Genomic DNA, 19,938 nt, shown 5'->3' with positions numbered 1-19,938 from the left:
GTAACACAACTGTAATCTTTCAAACAAAAGCACATTTTAAAGATAGACCACCATTTTATTAGGCTAACCATTTGTTCTTTTTAACACCAAGGGCCACCTCAAATGCGTTGGGGGTCACTGTGGGAGCGGTGGTTCTTTGTAACTCAAATCATCAAAGGCCAACTCTTAAGTGCCACTCTGCAGCCATCCTCAACTTCAGGAGAGCTGCAGCTGCCGTGCAAGTCTGGGAACCTGGATTCATATTATGAATATATGGAGCAAAACTGCTAACCGTTCAGAACAAATTTAGCCTTGAGTGAGGATGCTTTGTAGGCCCATGCCTCTTCCATCATCAGTGAGCCTAATCCCTGGCTATAAAAAAAAAGGAAAGAAAAAAAAAAAGCCAACCTCACCCTCCCCTTTATATGCCTCTGCTCACTGCCAAGTAGATGCAGAAAAGGAATGCCAAATTTCTGCCCTACGACCCTCCCTCACTGTAAACATGGCCCGATTCACATTATCTGGGATCTCACGCTCTAAAATGTAAGCAGCACAGATATTCTTACACTCTGCTCAACTTAAACAATTTCCTATAGTATCTGACAATGCAACTGCAGCCTGCTGGCAGACACAATGGAGTCATACCCCCTTACTGAACTAGTTTGACCCCTAAGAGATGCTATGGGGATATTCCATTGCTGTGAAAGCTCAACCAAATTTCCTCTGTTTCTTAGCGAAATCTAACAGGACAGCTATGGTAAACACTTGTGAAAAAAAGAGGATTGAAAACGGTTCTCATAAACCCTTTAATCACCAGATGCATGGCATCTCACATTTCAGCTCCCCACGCCACATGATCATGATGAACATAAATTTGAGCCCTTGTTCTGCAAGGTACTTAAGGACATGCCTAACTTTAAACAGAGTTCTTTCACTGAAGTCAAAGGACCAGATTTGTAAAGGTACTTAGGGTGCACAGAATGATTGTCAGAAGCATCACTTTTTAAAGACCCCATAGGTGCCTAAAAGTACCTTTAAAAATCTGGCCCAAAGAGATTACTCACATGCTTAAGTATCATGCTGAATCAGGGCCACAGTCCGGAAAGAGTAAGGTGCTCTCACAAGAACTAAAATATAATAAATAAAATAAAATTGAGGCCAGTGCTATGCTGACAGCAGAGTTTCTCCCACTGACATAGCTAGCACCTCTCAGGGAAGCTTTTTACACCAACAGGAGAAGCTCTCCCATTGCCATAGGAGCATCTACTCTAAAGCACTACAGCATTTTCAGTATAGACCTCACCTAAATGTTTTCTTTGTGCATGTCTGTGGAATTTGTAAATGGATAATTACATTCTAATTCTTCTGGTGCAACATGGCTGTGCTTCCAATTCACAGATCACACCCCACAGGCAGATTTCAATCACAAAACCATCTTCCAGTTGGGTGAAAAGTGTTATCTTCTCACAGCACTATCAATACAGTGCATGACCATCAGCAACACAGTTCGGAAACTGCTAAACCCAAAGAAACAATACTGGGGAACTTTTAGAAAAAAAATATAAATAAGAATTTGCTCATAAAAGAAACTCCAGGTTCCAAATTTCTTTTGAGCTTCTTCAGCAACTTGCCAAGTATCCCTTCCCAGCGATTCCAGAGACTCCTGCCAGTTAAGCTCCCCCACCCCCACCCACTGAGTCCCATATGCTTCCTATTCACTGCCAATAACCATACCATTTTCTTGACATCTGCAGTATTCCCTACCCCAAGCATTCATAAATCGTGAGCGAGGCTCCTAAAATCATGAGATTGGCTTAAAGTTCATGAACTTATTAAATGATAATGCATTCGAGAGCTCTTTGTTTCCCTTTTGAGCCTTTAGGGTGTGGGTTTTCAACTTCTACAACTATGAGGGTGAGAAAATTATCTTTTTTTTAAATGAAAGCTGAGATTCTCACAATCACATGACTCTGGAAGCTGGGTTTTTCAAAATAACCACCAAATATCACATGCTTTGTGATAAAAATCACAGAAGTTGGCAGCAGTGTCATCTGTCTGAGATGAATTTTTTTTTTAACAGTTTAAAAATGAAACAGGAACCTTTTTCATCGTGAACTTATCAATACAGGAAAGGATCAAAAAAGCATCACTGAAAAATCATGGGCCAAATTCTACCCTGACATTACCTTCCATCTAGCCTGTATTAAAGGGACTTTTAAAATGCCTCCTGGAACAACAGGATTTGAGCATACCAGTGCACATCCAGGATCAAGCCCTATGTGATGATTATATATAGCCCAATTGTTCAAGCATTATGAATGTCCATGGTTTTAAAACTCTTTCTTGGTTTGAAAAAATGTTTGTCCTCAACGCATTTATCATTTTTATTTATTCCAGCTATGAATTTCCAGACAAAGTATACAGCAGTGAGAGTTGCAGTGTTAAGGCGCACACCTTCTAAAATGGCACAGAGGGCTTGCAGGATGGTATCGCCTTAGAGATGAGAACTATTTGTACATTTTAAAAAACACAGCAGCATAGCTGAGTGTTAAATGGCTTTCTAATGTGATCAGAAATGTTCTGGAAGCATTTAAACAACTTCATTATAATTTGCCTTATTTGTGTTTGCGGTCCCTTGCTTACTGTTCAGTGCGCAAATCAGGCACTTTCTAAAATTCAATTACAAGTAAATCCAGCAATCTTATAATCTCATATTAGGTTTCATAAACAACTGCTGTTAGTAGAAACTCTCCATATTTGGCAAGGGGGGAAAAGCCTTATGTGAAATCTAACCGACAATTATTGGCTTCTTAACTAAGATATAATTAAACAACTTGCAGGAAAATTATACTAGATATTAAGGGCCAAATCCTCATATAGTGTAAATAAGCACAGTACCATTTAAGTGAATGGAACTGCACTGACTTTTGGCAGCTGATGATCTGGCCCCAAGATTAATTTCTGTTTCATCGTGAGAAATATCTAGGTTATTGAACTGCAATCTAAAATGCAAAGCCTGAGCATTTCCACCTGAGGCCTCTTGCTCTCAGACAGAACAGAAAAGAAAAAAGACTCCTTAACAGGATCTTTAGGAACTAGAAAAGCTACTCCATAGCAATGTGTCTTACAACTCTTCCCTAAACAGAAAGAAAAATCTCCTGTTTTATGGTAGTTCCCTTTACCACACAGATAGTGTTTGGTTTAGGGCTATAAGATCCTTGAACAAAAAAATCCAGCTATTGCTGTTTAAGATTTACCATAACTAATGGCCAAACATCAGTTTGCAGAAAAAAAACAACCCTAGAATTCAATAACTCCCATGATGATCCCATTGCGGGTAAGTGTTGTCCAACAATACCACATGGAAAGCAGTTCAGCAATATTTCCACACTAGCTGGGAAAATTCAATTTTTCATCCAAGTCTGTTTCTATCAGCAACACATCTGAGATTATAGGTAAAGCTGTCAAGAAAATTTCTAAATGAGATTTGTTGAAAAGAGGCTTTTTTTTAAAAACTTTTTGTGAAAAATAGTCATAGAATCATAGAATATCAGGGCTGGAAGGGAACTCAGGAGGTCATCTAGTCTAACCCTCTGCTCAAAGCAGGACCAATCCCCAACCAAATCATCCCAGCCAGGGTTTTGTCAAGCCTGACCTTAAAAACCTGTAAGAAAGGTTTGTCATCAAGATTTTGCACATTTCTTGTTAAAATGTTCCACGATATTTATGAAATAAATTTAAAATTCTTACTGAAAGCTGAGCATTTGGAAAACAAAAACTGTCAGTGAAAAAGTTTCAATAAAGATGGAAAATGTGTCCATTTCAAACCCTGATATATAGAAACAATTTGGAAATGTCAGCTTTTTTTTTTTCCAAAACCATTTTCCTGTTTTTCAAATAGCAACAACGATTGCACCAAATTCATCTGTCAGTTACACCAGTGTAAATCCACAGTAACTCCATAAACTTCAGAGGACTTACTCCGGATGTGCCCTACTATCAATCAGAGCTGTATCTGGTCTGTTTTAAAATGATAAACATGATGAACCAAATACTCAGGTGGGGATATGCAAGTCACTGGGCCTGTCAGAAGTCAATCATAATGTACATGACAGTCACCTATGCATAAACATATTTGTGTGGGTTTTCAAAATGAAAGGTCTCACAGTGAAAGGGCTAGCTGCTCTTTGGTCCCCTTCCTGGGCTCAGAGGCTGTGTTTGCACTGCATGGTTAGCAGAACCTATTCTGCTAACCATGTTAGTTTAACTCAAGTTAGCAGATCCTGGGTTTGTCTACACTTATTTGTAACCCCAGGTCCCAACCTGGGGCTACAGCATCTACACTGCATTATGCAGCACGAGTCCAACCACCCATATCGCAGACTTTCTAGCACTCTCCCAAAATGTGTCTGCTCCAGCTCTTTGGTGGTGGGTGCAGTGTGAAAAAACTCGACCATCCACCAAACTTGACTGTCCAGAGGACAAAGACAATAGGCCCATGGGACTGTGGGATATTTTTGGTGGATTCCCAGAGCACAAGTCCAGTGGGGCTGTGTCTACACTGCAAAGCAATAGGGCTTGAACCTGGGTCCTGGCTTGACTCAAGCTCGGATCCTCCACCCGCCCCTGTGGAGTACTGGGCCCTGGATCTGAGCCTGGGGGGTAGGAATCATAACATTCAAAAACCAGTAGGAGAAAACTTCCATCTCTCTGGTCACTCAATAACAGACTTAAAAGTGGAAATTCTTCAACAAAAGAACTTCAAAAACAGACTCCAACATGAAGCTGCAGAACTGGAATTAATTTGCAAACTGGATACCATCAGATTAGGCCTGAGTAAAAACAGAGTGGTTGGGTCATTACAAAACTTAAACTTAATTTCCCCAATACTAATTTCTCCCTACTGTTACTCACACCTTCTTGTCAACTGTCTGTAATGGGCCACTCTCTTACCACTTCAAAAGTTATTTTTCCTCCCTTGGTGTCCTGGTGCTAATTGATTTATCTTGTTAGACTGACCTCACACTTGGTAAAGCAACCCTCATCCTTTCATGTATTTACACCTGCTCCTGTATTTTTCACTTCATGCTCTGATGAAGTGGGTTCTAGCCCACGAAATCTTATGCCCAAATACATTTGTTAGTCTCTAAGGTGCCAGAAGGACTCCTCATTCTTTTTGCTGATACAGACTAACACAGCTAGCACTCTGAAACGATTGTCGATAGTTTCAACACATGATATCCATACTTAGACCACAAACGGTTGTAAATGCTCTTCAGCCTAAACACACTTCAGCAGCAATTCTAGTAACAGAATTAAAATGCTGTGGCTTATCACACAGTAGCTCTGAGCATTTAATGGGGCAGCAACAGATTTCACAATGCGAAAGAAAATACAGATCTCAAGCAATTAGCTAGGACACTTGAGCAGAGGCACCAAACAGGAGTGCACTGTAAGTTCACCCTTCATTGTTATTTTTCTCCTGACATTTGAGGCTGTCCAAATGTAGATAACGGATTTTACAACACAGACAGTTGTTAAATGTCATCTCCTCCCTTAGCCAAGCTATGCATTAGAAACCAATATCATGCATGATGGGTGAAGTGGGCACTGGGCCTTGGGGAATCTCGAATTTTCATTCCTTGCAGGGTGTGTGTTATTCAGTGGGCTGAAGTGTTTCACTTTGGAGAGAACTACAGAAACTCTGAAGCTGGGGCTTTGCTAAGACTTTCACAAGGGACTAGTGATTTTGCAGATCTCTGGGCAAGTCTACACTCCACAATTAAGTCGGCCTAAGTTATGTAGACGTATAGCCACCACAGTAATTGAATCACTTTTGCACGTCCACGCTACGCTCCTTTTATCAGCAATGCACATCTTGTCAGTGCGGGAGCACTGTGGGACAGCTTCTGAAAGACAGCAACAGTCAATGTAAGCAACACCGTGTCTGCACTGACACTGCGTCTACCTAACGACATCAACTTAAGCACTGTGCCTCTCATGGAGATAGTTATTAGGTTGTGTAGTGGGCTAGTCACATTGGTGGCAGCTACATTTCAGTGTAGACACAGAGTTAGGCACTTACATCGACCTAACTCTGTAGTGAAGATCAGGCCTCTGTTCCTGGGTGCCCAACGTAGCATGTCTTACAGGGTCCTGATTTCCAGAAAGTGCCGAATACCTATTCTGAAAAACTAGGCCCCTTTAAAGAGTGTTTGGGCACTCAAAAAATGGAGGTTATCATAGAAGATTAGGGACCAATCCCAACTAAATTATCCCAGCCAGGGCTGTGTCAAGCCAGGTTTAAAAAACCTCTAAGGATGGAGATTCCACCACTTCCCTCGGTAACCCATTCCAGTGCTTCACCACCCTCCTAGTTAAATAGTTTTTCCTAACAGCCAGCCTAGACCTCCCACACTGCAATTTGAGACCATTGCTCCTTGTTCTGTCATCTGCCACTGAGAACAGCCTAGCTCCATCCTCTTTGGAACCTCCCTTTAGGTAGCTGAAAGCTGCTATCAAATCCTCCTCACTCTTCTTTTCTACAGACTAAATATACCCAGTTCCCTCAGCTTCTCCTCATATGTCATGTGCCCCAGCCCCCTAATAATTTCTGTTGCCCTCCGGTGGAATCTCTCCAATTTGTCCACATCCTTTCTGTAGCTTGGGGCCCAAAACTGGACAAAATAATCCAGATGTGGCCTCACCAGTGCCAAATAAAGGGGAAAAACACACACCCCCGACACCACAAGAGTGCTATTAACTTTTAATCACATACAATCCCCAGCTAAAACCCCTCCAATGCATCATCAGGGATCTACAACCCATCCTGGACAACCTGCCAACCTGAAGCATATTCTTACCAGTAACTGCACATCGCACCATAGTAACTCTGGCTCAGGAACCAATCCATGCAACAAACCTCGATGCCAACTCTGCCCACATATCTACCAGCGACACCATCACAGGACCTAACCAGATCAGCCACACCATCACCGGTTCATTCACCTGCACGTCCACCAATGTAATATATGCCATCATATGCCAGCAATGCCCCTCTGCTATGTACATTGGCCAAACTGGACAGTCTCTACGGAAAAGGATAAATGGACACAAATCAGACATTAGGAATGGCAATATACAAAAACCTGTAGGAGAACACTTCAACCTCCCTGGCCACACTATAGTAGACCTTAAGGTGGCCATCCTGCAGCAAAAAACTTCAGGACCAGACTTCAAAGAGAAACTGCTGAGCTTTAGTTCATCTGCAAATTTGACACCATCAGCTCAGGATTAAACAAAGACTGTGAATGGCTTGCCAACTACAAAACCAGTTTCTCCTCCCTTGGTTTTCACACCTCAGCTGCTAGAACAGGGCCTCATCCTCCCTGACTGAACTAACCTCGTTATCTCTAGCTTGCTTCTTGCTTGCATATATATACCTGCCCCTGGAAATTTCTACTACACGCATCTGACGAAGTGGGTATTCACCCACGAAAGCTCATGCTCCAAAACGTCTGTTAGTCTATAAGGTGCCACAGGACTCTTTGCTGCTTTTACAGATCCAAACTAACACGGCTATCCCTCTGATGCTAACTTTTAATGATTGTTTTTCTTGCAATCGTTCTTACCCATTATTGCTACTGAAATCTAAAACATAGTTAAACTCACCACCATGCCTGACTTTGGAAGGTAAAAACATTAGATTCCTTACAGTATTTACATCAGTTTTATGCTTCTGTAATCCCACAGTTGTTTCCCATTTTGAAAGTCTTTTGTCCCATTTTTGTGGCCATGTGGGAGACAGTTATGACTATTATTAATAGAAAATTCTTCTCTGGTATTCCTTGGTACCAGAAGTGCAAATGAAGAGCAACTCTAAAAAAATGGCATCCGAGCAGTTGACTCAATGATTCCTTTGTCAAAAGTGATCCATCTGCAAATAAAAACATGTTTTTCTAACTACCAAACCTGATCATTCAAGCAGGGATCTGAAAGTCAAGCTGGGTGCCTTTCATGATCACCACCACTAGGAAACGCTCTACAAATAGAACTAAGACAGTAATTCTGCTGATGGTATATTAATCAGAATAAAAATCTAGCTCCCTCTCCCACATCTGGGCAGGTTCTGCAGCGCTATGTAAAATCTTATCAAGCAACATCTACTAAAAACGAAGGTGCCATTTTCACATAGTAATTTTCACATAGCCCTTGGTTGTAATATATATGGTAAACTGACAGCCATGAATCATGCATTGAGAACTCTAAACTAATATATTAGTAGTACAGAGAGAAGGGAATGTATGTTACATTAAAAAAAACCTAACATTAAGTAAAGTAGCAAGAAACAAGTGAAACTGCAAGTACATCCAACTTAAACCATTACACCAGGAGTCTCAAAGTCCCGTCCCGTGGGCCATCTGCGACCTGAGAACCTCCACTCTGCAGCCCACGGAGGAGAGATGCAGGCAGACACAAGGCCAGCAAAATCTGCTGCAGGTGCCACTACCGGCAGCTCCCATTGGCTGGGGGAGAGGGACAGAGATACCATCACTAGTCACTGGGCAGAGTCAGCCATGGAGGTAGCATCACTTTTTTCCACAATTAATATAAACAAGTCAAAATACCAAACACAACTGTCCCGATGCACACCTGGCTGCAATCGTGAAGGTTTCAACTGCTCAGTCACTGAGGCCAAACATCAAGAAACTGACAGAACTGAAGTGTTGCCAGGCGTCTGGCAGGCGAATAATTGTATAAAGTTGTATGACAGTTTATTATTTCTAAGAAATTTGGAATAAAAAATACAATAAGTGTTTCTTTTCTGAACACCATCTTCAGTGACATGATTAGCCCACTGGGAGGATTTGAGGACTGGCATTGGGCCTAAGGTAAATTGAGTTTGAGACCCCTGCATTACACTAACTGAGTAACTTTCCTGCTACAGTAAGAGGTGCGTTTGAATGACAGAAATAGCATAATTCCCAGACACAAGCCATATGACTCTGTTCTACTTTTGTTTCAAGCCGTGTTCCATGTCAGCATGACATTAAGGAAGACTGGCACATGTTGCCAGTTGATCCTGTGGAACAATATCCACTTTGTCAGTGCATCCAGGGGTTCAGACTAAATGATAAGCGAGAACAAAACACGCATATTGATTCCAATGGGCTTTTATTAAATTATATTTATTTTTACATTACACTCTCTCTCTATATAAAAAGCATATGGCAAGAAACCATATACACTTTGCAAGATTTCACCTGCACAAGGCTTTGAATTAAAGCAGCTAGCAGAAGATCCATGCAAGAAAGGAATAAAGAGTGGTAAAAATTATCAGCTGTGAATGTGGCATTAGCATAGAAAGAAATATTTGCAAAAGAGAAACATATTGTTGTCTTTCTGAGCACTGCAGCTGTAGGCGCACAACAGTATCCAAGAGACAGAACCCTTTTTCTTTGTACTTAGACATTCAATAGTACGCTCACAGATCCAAGACCAGTAGAATTTCTTTACACAATCTAAGTAAATTGATGTTGAGTATTACTCTTAAGTGCAGCCAAGATTCTGTTTTCAAGGATACAGGCCTCTTATGGTTCATGGACACTCAAGAAAACAGACACCTCAGGAGACCTCCAGGCATAATACTTCAGCATCTACAGGAAGGAAGATGCAGCAGGCTCACTAATCTGGTTTAATAATTAAAATACATGCATCCATTTTTTTAAGCCACCTGGAATTAGAGCAGCTATGGTACAGAATCTCTGTCTGTCATCAGCTTGCAACGAAAACATCTCATGAGCAGTACACACAGATTTCTGAAACCTAACATATATTCCAGGCGCCAATCCTCAAAACTCCACACCCACCCAAAAAGAGACTGCATAGTGTTGCCACCTCTCGTTTTAAATAAGGAGTCTCAATTATTTGGCAACTTTCTTGAAGCTCCAACTCATGGAGTCAAGTCATTATAGGAGAATCTCAGCTTTCATTCTCAAAACACAGTTGTGGAAAAGAGATAAAAAAACGTAACCTGAGTGCACCAGAAAGACAATGAAGAGAACCCTAAATCTCATGATTGCTTTAGTGACTTGAGGATAGCAAGACTGCAATGACCTCCCATAGGTTTGCCATCTGTTTGGTTTTCAACAAGCCTTTAACCAGCCTGGCCAGTTTTTGTATTGCCTTGCTGATTAAGATTTAGTGTGCCCAGTTTCTCCACCCTCCCCACCACTTGGGACAGAGTGCACTATAATTCACTCCACCAGAGTCTGGACTGCAGCACTGTGTTAGTATAAGGTAAGAAAAGTAACGTTTTTTATTTGTGTACATTGTTCTCTAAAGCATTTTTGATAATCATTAGCTATAGTCAGTCCTGGGCCCCTTTTTGTTGGTCGTGGGGAGGGACAGCCAGTGGCCAGCTTTGATGTATCTCAGAGATGGCAACCCTAATCTCCCATAACAGTCTAGGCTCTATCAGGGATGCAAGCGCATATCTCATGAACACAGGAAACAGAACTTTCTCTACAGCTGACCCACTGCTGTGGAACTTCTGTCTGGGACAGGGCTTTAGAGCCCTAGTTTTCCCACAGTAAAACAATCCCCACTGTACTGGGGATGGACACAGCTTTGTGTGCTCACTTCGAAATTTGGACAGCACTTGTATACCACAGTGGTGTAAAGAGCATAAACACCGAGTTAGATGTATGCATTGCAACCAGCATTTTGTCCATTGTAGGGATACTTAACCCAAGGAGTAACAGTTCAAGCCACAATGTCTTTGGTTCTAAGTGAATAATCAAATTCTCTCTCCCTTCCAAACAAAAGGCCATGCCTTCTCCGGTTTCCCTGTGGCTTCAGGAAGAAGGATCAAGAAACTGAAGCTACACAGAGATGCATGTCGTCCTACCACTCCCCTCACATATTTGATATTAACCCCAACAGCCACTGAGTTTATTACAGATGTCAGGGAGTTGGGTGAGCTAGAAAGTGCTTTAACTGATGAATCATGTCATTCACATGGGCAAAGATATCTGAATGGTTGTCAGCCCGCAAATTAAAATAAACCAAAGAAATGCGTGTGAAACTTATGTCAGTGCCTGCAAAAAGGACATTACAGTCAAGTGTCAAAATAGTACCTTGCTATTGCACAGTGCTTTTCATCAGCATATTTCAAAGTACTTTACAGAGATCAGTATCATTATCCCCATTTTACATATGGGGAAACTGAGGCACAGAGCAGGGAGGTGATATGCCCAATGTCATCCAGCAGGCCAGTGGCAGAGGTGGGAGTAGAACTCAGGTTTCCTGAGTGCCAATATGGTGCTCTTGGATCACACTGTTGACTGTATTTGCTTCATAACTGTGTGAGTACAGTTGAGACACTAAAAAAAGAACAACCCTCACACAGGTCGCATTAGTGATCCCCTAGATGCACATTCCTTTAATTAGTCAGTGATCAAGCATTTTCCATTTGACACAGCATCACCAACAGTCCATTTGAAAGGGGCTAAGGAGTTGAAGTTGCTGTGGGTGAGATAGGGATGTTAAGGGGAGTGGTATCAAGGTACAGTTTCTCAGGTATAAGTCAGTGCTTCAGATTAATGCCTGGTCAGTAATGACTTAACAGTCATGGATGGCTGTCTGGTGACACCTACAAAAAGCAATTTGTAATCTCAGCCAGTTCCTTTACGGGCACCATGGTTAGCACAGAAACCAATAACTGAATAGGCATGGTGATTGAGTCACCTTGCCACCTATGCCCCAGGTACTGCCAGAACAGAGCCAAGTCATATTGGGCTGGTGTGAAGGAGAAATGTTTGGAACCTGATGCTGTCACCACCATTAGAAGTCAGCATAGAAAATGTACTGATTGATGAAAGAAAAGATTCCTCCCTGCCCAAAAGCAGGGATGCCCATGGACAATGATTTTATGGGGCCCATATGCTGCCTCTCGTCAAAACACCAGACACCCTAGACATTGCTTTATGTCAATAAATGAATTAAAAATGACAAAACCAAATGGAAAGTCTGCTGTGCCAGTGATTGTAAAGGAGCAGAGGTTCCTGATGACTGATCCCTACTTGCCTGCTGTCAAAGTCTGGAAACAATGCTCATGGGCTGTGAAGCCTGCAGTAGTCAAGCAAGAACTGGATGCCACTACAAAGTATTGGGGTTGTGTGATCAGGCACATGCAATAAAAAAGTGGCTGATGTTAGGGGTTCAGCCTTTTGATTACCCAACTAAGCTTTTAAACAAAAGCAACTGATACATTAACACAAACTGGAAAGGAAAGCGAGCACTTTGCTATAATTTACAATAAACATTTGTTTATTTCAGCTTTAAAAAAGGGGGTGCGTGGCTATTTAATTCATTTCAGTTATTCAACTTTTTTTTTTTTTTTAAAGGCAGAAGAGTACTCAGGTCTCCAATAAATCATATAAACTGGCTGACATTTAATAGATTTATAAGTATATGTTATGCAAAAATACCCATAACCCTCTTTATGGTTTCAAATAAAAACAGAAATGAAGCATCCAATATAAAACATCTGAGCTTTACAGATGCATTGTTCATTCAATCTCCTCTCAGACACCACTGTTCCAGACAACCTAAATGTGAGCTTTGTAACTTTGATTTCTGCGTCAAAGTTGTAATGTATATCTGGAGTTAAAGCAAATAAAAAAGCAAGGAAACCAAAAGTTCATAATTCCTAAAACAGTAGAAATTAACATACAGCTCACATTCATTTGAGATGACGAGGGAAGAGTAGCATATAGCTTCCTAATGAGAGCCAGATGGACTAGTTCTGGTCACTGCTGCTTTACCTAGCCCGAAGATCAATGGTTGAGGCCAGTTTTTCACTGTAAGTGCAACCGGGCGCTGAAATAAAATTATGCTATGAAGTGTCATTTACAAACTGGAGAGAACCAGAAATGAGACGTTTTGTGTGTCTCCAATGGAGGAGGAGGAGTTAAGTTATTTCCTTGACCAGGGACTCATAAATCAAACTTCTTATGTCAAACTACTTGCTATACTGTATTTTCACCACCAGATACTGAAATTAACAGGCAAGATACATTTCCGGTTCAAGTCTTTAGCCTGTCTTCATTACCCCCATCCCCATCCCAACCCTAACAATAATTATTTAGACTGCAAACTTCCTGGGGCAGGGACCGTCTCTTTGTTCTACACTCACACAGTGCTTAGCCCAGTGGGGCCTAGTCCATGACTGAGGCTCCAAGATGCTACCCCAATATAAAAGTTATAATAATATCATGTGCAAACAGTTCCTAAAAGGGAACACTGATGTATTATACAAATCTCAAGACTGAATTTTACAACATTTTAGTTCAATTGATTTCATGGGTTTACGCCAGTGATTAATGTGGCCCATTGTCTTGTTTTATAATCCAGTACAGCAAAGTCTTTTTGTTTATGGGCGTTATTGTTTCTGAAATTCATCTTTATACATTTACTTGAGCAGCTGATGCTAGTCAAGCAAATATTTTCAGAAATTTCAGAAAAGCTTGTCTATAAAAGATGTTTTTCCCCTATATGAGATTTAAAAATCTGTGCGACACTGGGATAACACTTTGATCTTTTTTACTTTGTGGAGATGTCTGGTCCCATAAAGTGTACCCATGTTAACATATTAAACAGCAGAGAAATAAGGCATCTGGCACTTTCCCGTCAGGTATGGACACTCTCAGTATCTGTGATCCAGTTGTATCCTTTCATCAATACTAGTCTTCATCCTAAACCTCAGTCATTCCTTTTGCTATTTCAGCCTTATTTTATGGTCCATCTGGATATTTTCCTCAAAGGAGGAGAAAATGCAGAATGAGATGCACCTTCTTCAGTCAGAAATTCAGAGTGATTTTTATTGGGCAATATATTCCATTATAGATAGGAGAGCAGAGATCAGTGGCAAGCAATTCCTTTCTGTAATAAAGATTTATTTACCCTAATAGCAAACATTATTTTAAAGAGTGCACATTATGGAACAATATTTGAAATTGTATAGTTTGTCAAGGAAACTTGCTGTCACTGTTTTGACATTGAAAACTAATAGACGGAGGGACCAGCTGGCGCCAAGGAATTATAAGGAAACCTGGAGCCTTTCATGCCTAACTCTATAGTTTGAAACAAGCCTACGTGGGTAGCAACCAAGAGTCACTACACTTGGATGGCTGTTCAATGACCTCTGAAGGAGGACTGTCATTCATATTGCAGTTGCTTAGAGGCCCCAGACCTAGAGGCCCCAGACCAAGATCAAGGCTCTTTGGTGGTAGGCACTGTACACAGCTATAACAGAGATAGTCCACATCCCAAAATGTTACTGGAGTTGGTTGCCTCAGCCCAATCGGTAGAATGTAAGATCTTGTCTTGTCTGTTCTACAAATGCATATCCGGTGTAGCTGTAAAAGAATTCCCTAGTGTAGATGGACTTTATGCTGACAGGAGGAGTTTTGCCTCTCAGTGTAACACCACCACCTCCCCAAACAAACAATGTTAGCTAACAGAAGTGCTCTTCTATCAGCAAAGTTTGCCTACACTGGGGGTTTGCTGGCAAAGGTTTCTTGGCATGGGGATGTGTTTTTTTTCCACAACCTTGACTGACATAGCTGTGCCGAGAAAGTGTAGTGCAGTGGTAGTGTAAGCCTGACCTAAGCCACCCGACAACAAGAGAGAATCAGCAGAGAAGCCAAAGACAATTACTCCTCCAGGTTGACCATCCAGATCGAGGCAAGTTTTGCAGGGCAGTTTAGGGAAACTGGCATTGCTGCTGCTCATGCTGGATTTTTGCTTTGGGTAAAGAGAGGACCTCATTTTCCAGAGCTGTCAAACAGGCATAATTTTTCAGGAGCACTACATTAAATAAGCTCAAGTCAAACATTTGAAAAGGAACTTTCTTTATTTTTTTTTTTAATCCAAAGGACTATTTGACCTGTGTATTCATATCACAGGCCATCAGCTGAGCTGCCAAACAAAAGCAATATAAATCCACATTATTAATATAGGATCACCTGTCAGAAGCAAAATTGATCCAGAAATAAAGTCTTCACAGGTGGATTTGCTGAATGGCTACCAGTTGGGAAAGTGGCCAGTACACAGGATAACACCTAGTGTATTCTTTCTGTACCCAGCCTAGTGGAAGAGAAGTTGAATTCATATTGTGTTAGTTCTTTGATGAATATGAAAACCTGTGTTAAAACATGTTACAAGAGTGCCTGCAATAGACTGCAAGTGTCTGAGATGTAAATACCACATAGATAAATTGTAAGCTGTTTTGGGGCACAGGCCTGACATCATATTTGCTCTATGAACACAACACAAAACAGCAGCAATGTAATCGGGTAACAAGAAATTTAAAATGCATTTTGTTTACCTAAAAAAGGTACCAAGAAGCAGCATGGAAACACATACTGTATATACACGATTACAAAGATGACTTTGTAAAACATCTGTTGCTGATTGGACCTGAAAATCCCTAATTAGATACTATAAACAGTTGTGTACACAATCCTTTTTCCTAGTAAAAATCCTTAGAAAGAGTAGTCAGTTCTCATGCACAAAGGCTGTTTCGCAAAGATAAAGAAACATTCAACCATTAGGATTTAGGAGAAAAGACACAAAAGAAATAAGGCAGTGAAGCGCCTCAGTGGATGATAATGGTCATTGCGCCACTGGTTTCAATAGAGCTATGTCAACATACATCATCTGAGGACAGTCCCTTAGGCACTAGTTAAACTGCATTGTTTGAACCCATGCAAATTTTTGAGCTATACCAAAATCTCTCTCTCTTTCTAACTCACTACATTTGTTTCTTCCCTGGAAATCTTCCTCTCAGGCTGAAACCATATTTGCCAGACTTTGATCTCTGAAATTTTGCAGCCTAATTATAAACCCTTGAAAAGTTAGACATATATTGGAAACACAGAGGCAAACTAACCTGTAACAGATGCAAGGGACAACTTTAGAGTAAGAGCCTCTAAAACACTAGAGTAAGTTAAGATTAGTTGCTTTTAAACATTTTCCTGCATCCTTCTACCCCAGCATGAGACCTACAACTAGTTCTCCACATAGGTCAAGAGCCTTCCATTAGAAGGTTTAAAATCATTCCATATAGATAACCTTGATGACACCCACCACCAACCTACTCTGTTAGAGGTTCTTGAAGCTTATGCTTACATCTGGGCTATCATTTGTTGCTTCTAGAAAAGCTATCAAGATTCACTTAGCAAGGAAAGTAGTTTAGAAGTTACCTCCCTCACTTTGAGAGTCACCATCTGCTTGGTAAACCAAAGCAGAATCAGAAAGGTACGGTCAGAGACTACACCATCTTCTATGCTTTGCAGAGACTCAAGTGCAATGCAGTGCTCAATAAAGAAAAGATAACAGGATGAAGCATGTGACAGAAATAGTGAGTTGTCCCCAAATTCTGTGGATGATGCTTATCTTCATCAAAACATGAAGGCTCATTCCTCATTTATACACTAGGCTAAGTATATTCAGTCTAGAATTCCGAGGCTCAGACTCCAACCTAATGGCTCACTGGCAACGTTAGAAACTTTCATTATTTATTATCTGTATAGAGGTAGTGTCCCGAGCCTCCAGTCAGGATGGGGGCCCTATTGTGCATATATGCTGTACAAACACATAGGTAGACATGGTCCCTCTCTAAAGCACTGCCTTTTGAGCCAAGCACTCCAGTGTCCAACCCATAGTAATATTTCATGCATACAAAAGAGCCAACCTAGAAAGAGAGAGCAGTTCAGCCACGCCAAGATGGGGTAGCTCGGGCTTCCCCACAAGCTTGAGCCTGCACAGAAGGTGATGCTAGCACCCTTCTACTGGAGTAGGAGTTGAGTCACTTCCATGCAGCTCAGATCTTAGCAAGCACCCCTTCCTGGCCATCCTCTGGGAATGCTGTGAGGGGAATTCAAGCCTGTGGATCCCTTGGGCGTGTCAGACTCTTGGAGCCTGAACAAAGTCCAGCCACTGTCCCAATCTTCAGGTTCCTTGGTGCACACTCAGGTCACAGACCTTCTATCTGGCAACCCACTCTGACTACTGGGACCTGCTGTCCCACTGCCTAGCACCTCAGGGTGCACCACTGTCCTTTCAGACTCTAAAAACTCCACCTCGAAGGTGTGAAGCTTCTGGCTTACAGTTTAACCCTCTCAGGGACATGCAGTAGTTGTGAAGCATACACACATATGTACGTTTTGCTCAGTTCAACGTCTTTATGCTTCTTCATCTTAATCACGTAAAGCACTGGAAAGTACAGATCATAAAAAGTAACCAAGCATCCGAAACACGATGCCCCTCAATAGCTCACACTTCCCTTGGGAGATCATCTATGTTCCAGCAAGCAGACAGGCAGGGTCCTTTGCCCCTAGCCAACCCTACCCCTGCAGCAGCCCTCTCTCTTCCTCAGCCCTCCTCCCCTGAATCCATTTATACATGCCTGCTAGGGGCATCTGCTTGGTTTGTTCTACTCCTAGTAACTTTCCATTACACCAACATCTCCCCACTCCCCTCAATCCCTTCAGACAAGAGGAGGAAGTGTGCTTCTCATGGCTAGAGCAAAACCCACCATCTCAAGATGTTTTACTTTCAATAGACCACATTTGAATGCTGACCACTCACCATTGTCTCTGGCCTGGCAAAGACATGACATAACCCTGCTAACTCATGGTGGAGCCATATATACACCTCTACCCCGATAGAACGCGACCCGATATAATTCGGATATAATGCGGTAAAGCAGTGGGGACGCCGGGCCCTTTAAATCACCACCCGAGTCCTGCTGCCAGAGCTCCGGCGGTGATTTAAAGGGACCAGGGCTCTGGCCGCTGCGGGGAGCCCCGAGCCCTTTAAATTACTGCCTGATCCTGGCTGCCAGAGCCCCAGTGGTGATTGAAAGGGATTGGGGCTCCCTGCAGCAGCTAGAGTACTGGGCCCTTTAAATCCCTGCCAGGCAGGACCGGTGCTAGGATTTTGAGCGACCTAGGCGGACGGCAATTTTGCCACCCCGCGCACTGGTCCTGCGGCTCTGGTGGAGCTGCCGCAGTGGTGCCTGCGGAGGGTCCAGCCGACCGTCCACAGGCACAACTGCAGCAGCTCCACGGGAGCTGCCTGCCGCCCTCTCCGGCGGCACCCTGACCCAGGGGACCCCCTGGGCTGCGGGCTGCCGCGGCGGCGCCCTGACCCAGGGGACACCCTGGACTGCGGGCTGCCGCTGGCAGCTCAGACGCCCTCTTTGTCCCAGCAGCAGCGGCTGCTCAACCATTTAAAAAAAATTGGGGGGTGCTTTTTGGCGCCCCCAAATTTCAGCACCCTAGGCAACCGCCTAGTCCGCCTAAATGGTTGCACTGGCCCTGCTGCCAGGGCTCTGGCAACCAGGCTCAGGCAGTGATTTAAAGGGCCAGAGGCTCCAGTCGCTGCAGGGAACCCCAGGCCCTTTAAATCCCTGCCCGAGCCCAGCTGCCGGAGCTCCTGAGGTGATTTAAAGGGCCCAGGGCTCCCCACAGCGGCTGGAGCACCGGACTCTTTAAATCACCACCAGGGAGGCCAGCCCAGTCCAAACCCGATATAATACGGTCTTACCTATAAGGCGGTGAGATTTTTTGGCTCCCGAGGACAGCGTTATATCAGGGTAGAGGTGTATATGGGCTTCCCAGGAGACAGAGAGACAAGATGAGTGAGGTAATATCTTATTGGATCAACTTCCATTGGTGAAAGCGACAAGCTTTCGTGCTACACAGAGCTCTCCTTCAGGTCTGGGAAGCACACTCAGTGTCACAGCTAAATAATTTAATGATTTCATAAAATCATCCACAATTCAGAACTGATGAAGACGAGAACCTCAAATTATCACACGTGGCAACTCCAAGGATGCCCATGTCACGGTGCTCATGTCAGGGTCCTGCCCTGAAGTCTTTAGAAGGCAAAGGTTGAGGATTTGGGCTGAATTTTAAAAAACTTACTGTAAAAACTGACTTGGCAAAGCCAATACAATTAAGATGAGTCCTAAATATAGCATGAACAAACTGCTACTTCTTGTTTTTTTAAGTAATTAGATGACATCGTCCTATCTGGAATACCAGAAAGAACAATGTCTACAAACAACTTTTAAAGAGCCTTAAATCTGTCAATGGGAATCAGGACACCAGTTGTTCCAGTAACAAACTGAAAACAGTGACTAAGGAGAAGAGAGGAAGGGAATTTCCAGAAAGAGTTCCTCTCACAGTCATCACTCCAGGAATAGAAATATTTTCACACTGCAGCCTTTAATAGCGCTACAGAGATCCTCATACAGGCTTAGGCTGAGACTTACACTTGCAAGACATAAGGGGCAGTGCATAGCTGCATCACACCAGGAGAAGCCTAGAGAAGGAACTGAGATGCTGTCATGATTCCTTTCCTTGCTCCATGGGGGAAATAGGGCAGTATCTGCCCTCTGCAGGGTGCAGTTTACTTCCCCCTTAAGCCAGCTCAATGTGCTGATCAATGTGTTGCATAGTGGAGATAAGCCTATGCTTTGTCCCTACCCACTTGCATGTGGGAAGGATGAGTAAATAGCTCTACCAGGTCTGTCTCTCTCTCTGCCATGTTCAGGGACATACCACTATTTTCCTTTTCCTCAAACTACTTTCAGAGGCTGTTTTCCTTCAGTATTAATGGGATTTTAAATTTATCAAAGTTGCTTATTACATCAGCTTTGCAATATCTCACTGTGACACTCTCTCGAGGGAACACCCTGCACCCCCATGTTCATACTTATAATATGATTCTGTGGTATCCAATGCAAAGTTTGTCATGTTGAGTGTCTTCGGAAGGCTCATGATGCACTGAACATTGTTGTTATAGTAATGTTATAGGTTGTAATTTCATGTATATAGTTATGAGGCTGAAAATGTGTTCCCGTGGCTTCAAACAAGCCCAGGCAAA

Source organism: Gopherus flavomarginatus, chromosome 7, assembly GCF_025201925.1.
Source record: "Gopherus flavomarginatus isolate rGopFla2 chromosome 7, rGopFla2.mat.asm, whole genome shotgun sequence".
Classification (NCBI taxonomy): Eukaryota; Metazoa; Chordata; order Testudines; family Testudinidae; genus Gopherus; species Gopherus flavomarginatus.
Note: the sequence above shows the minus strand (reverse complement) of the source record.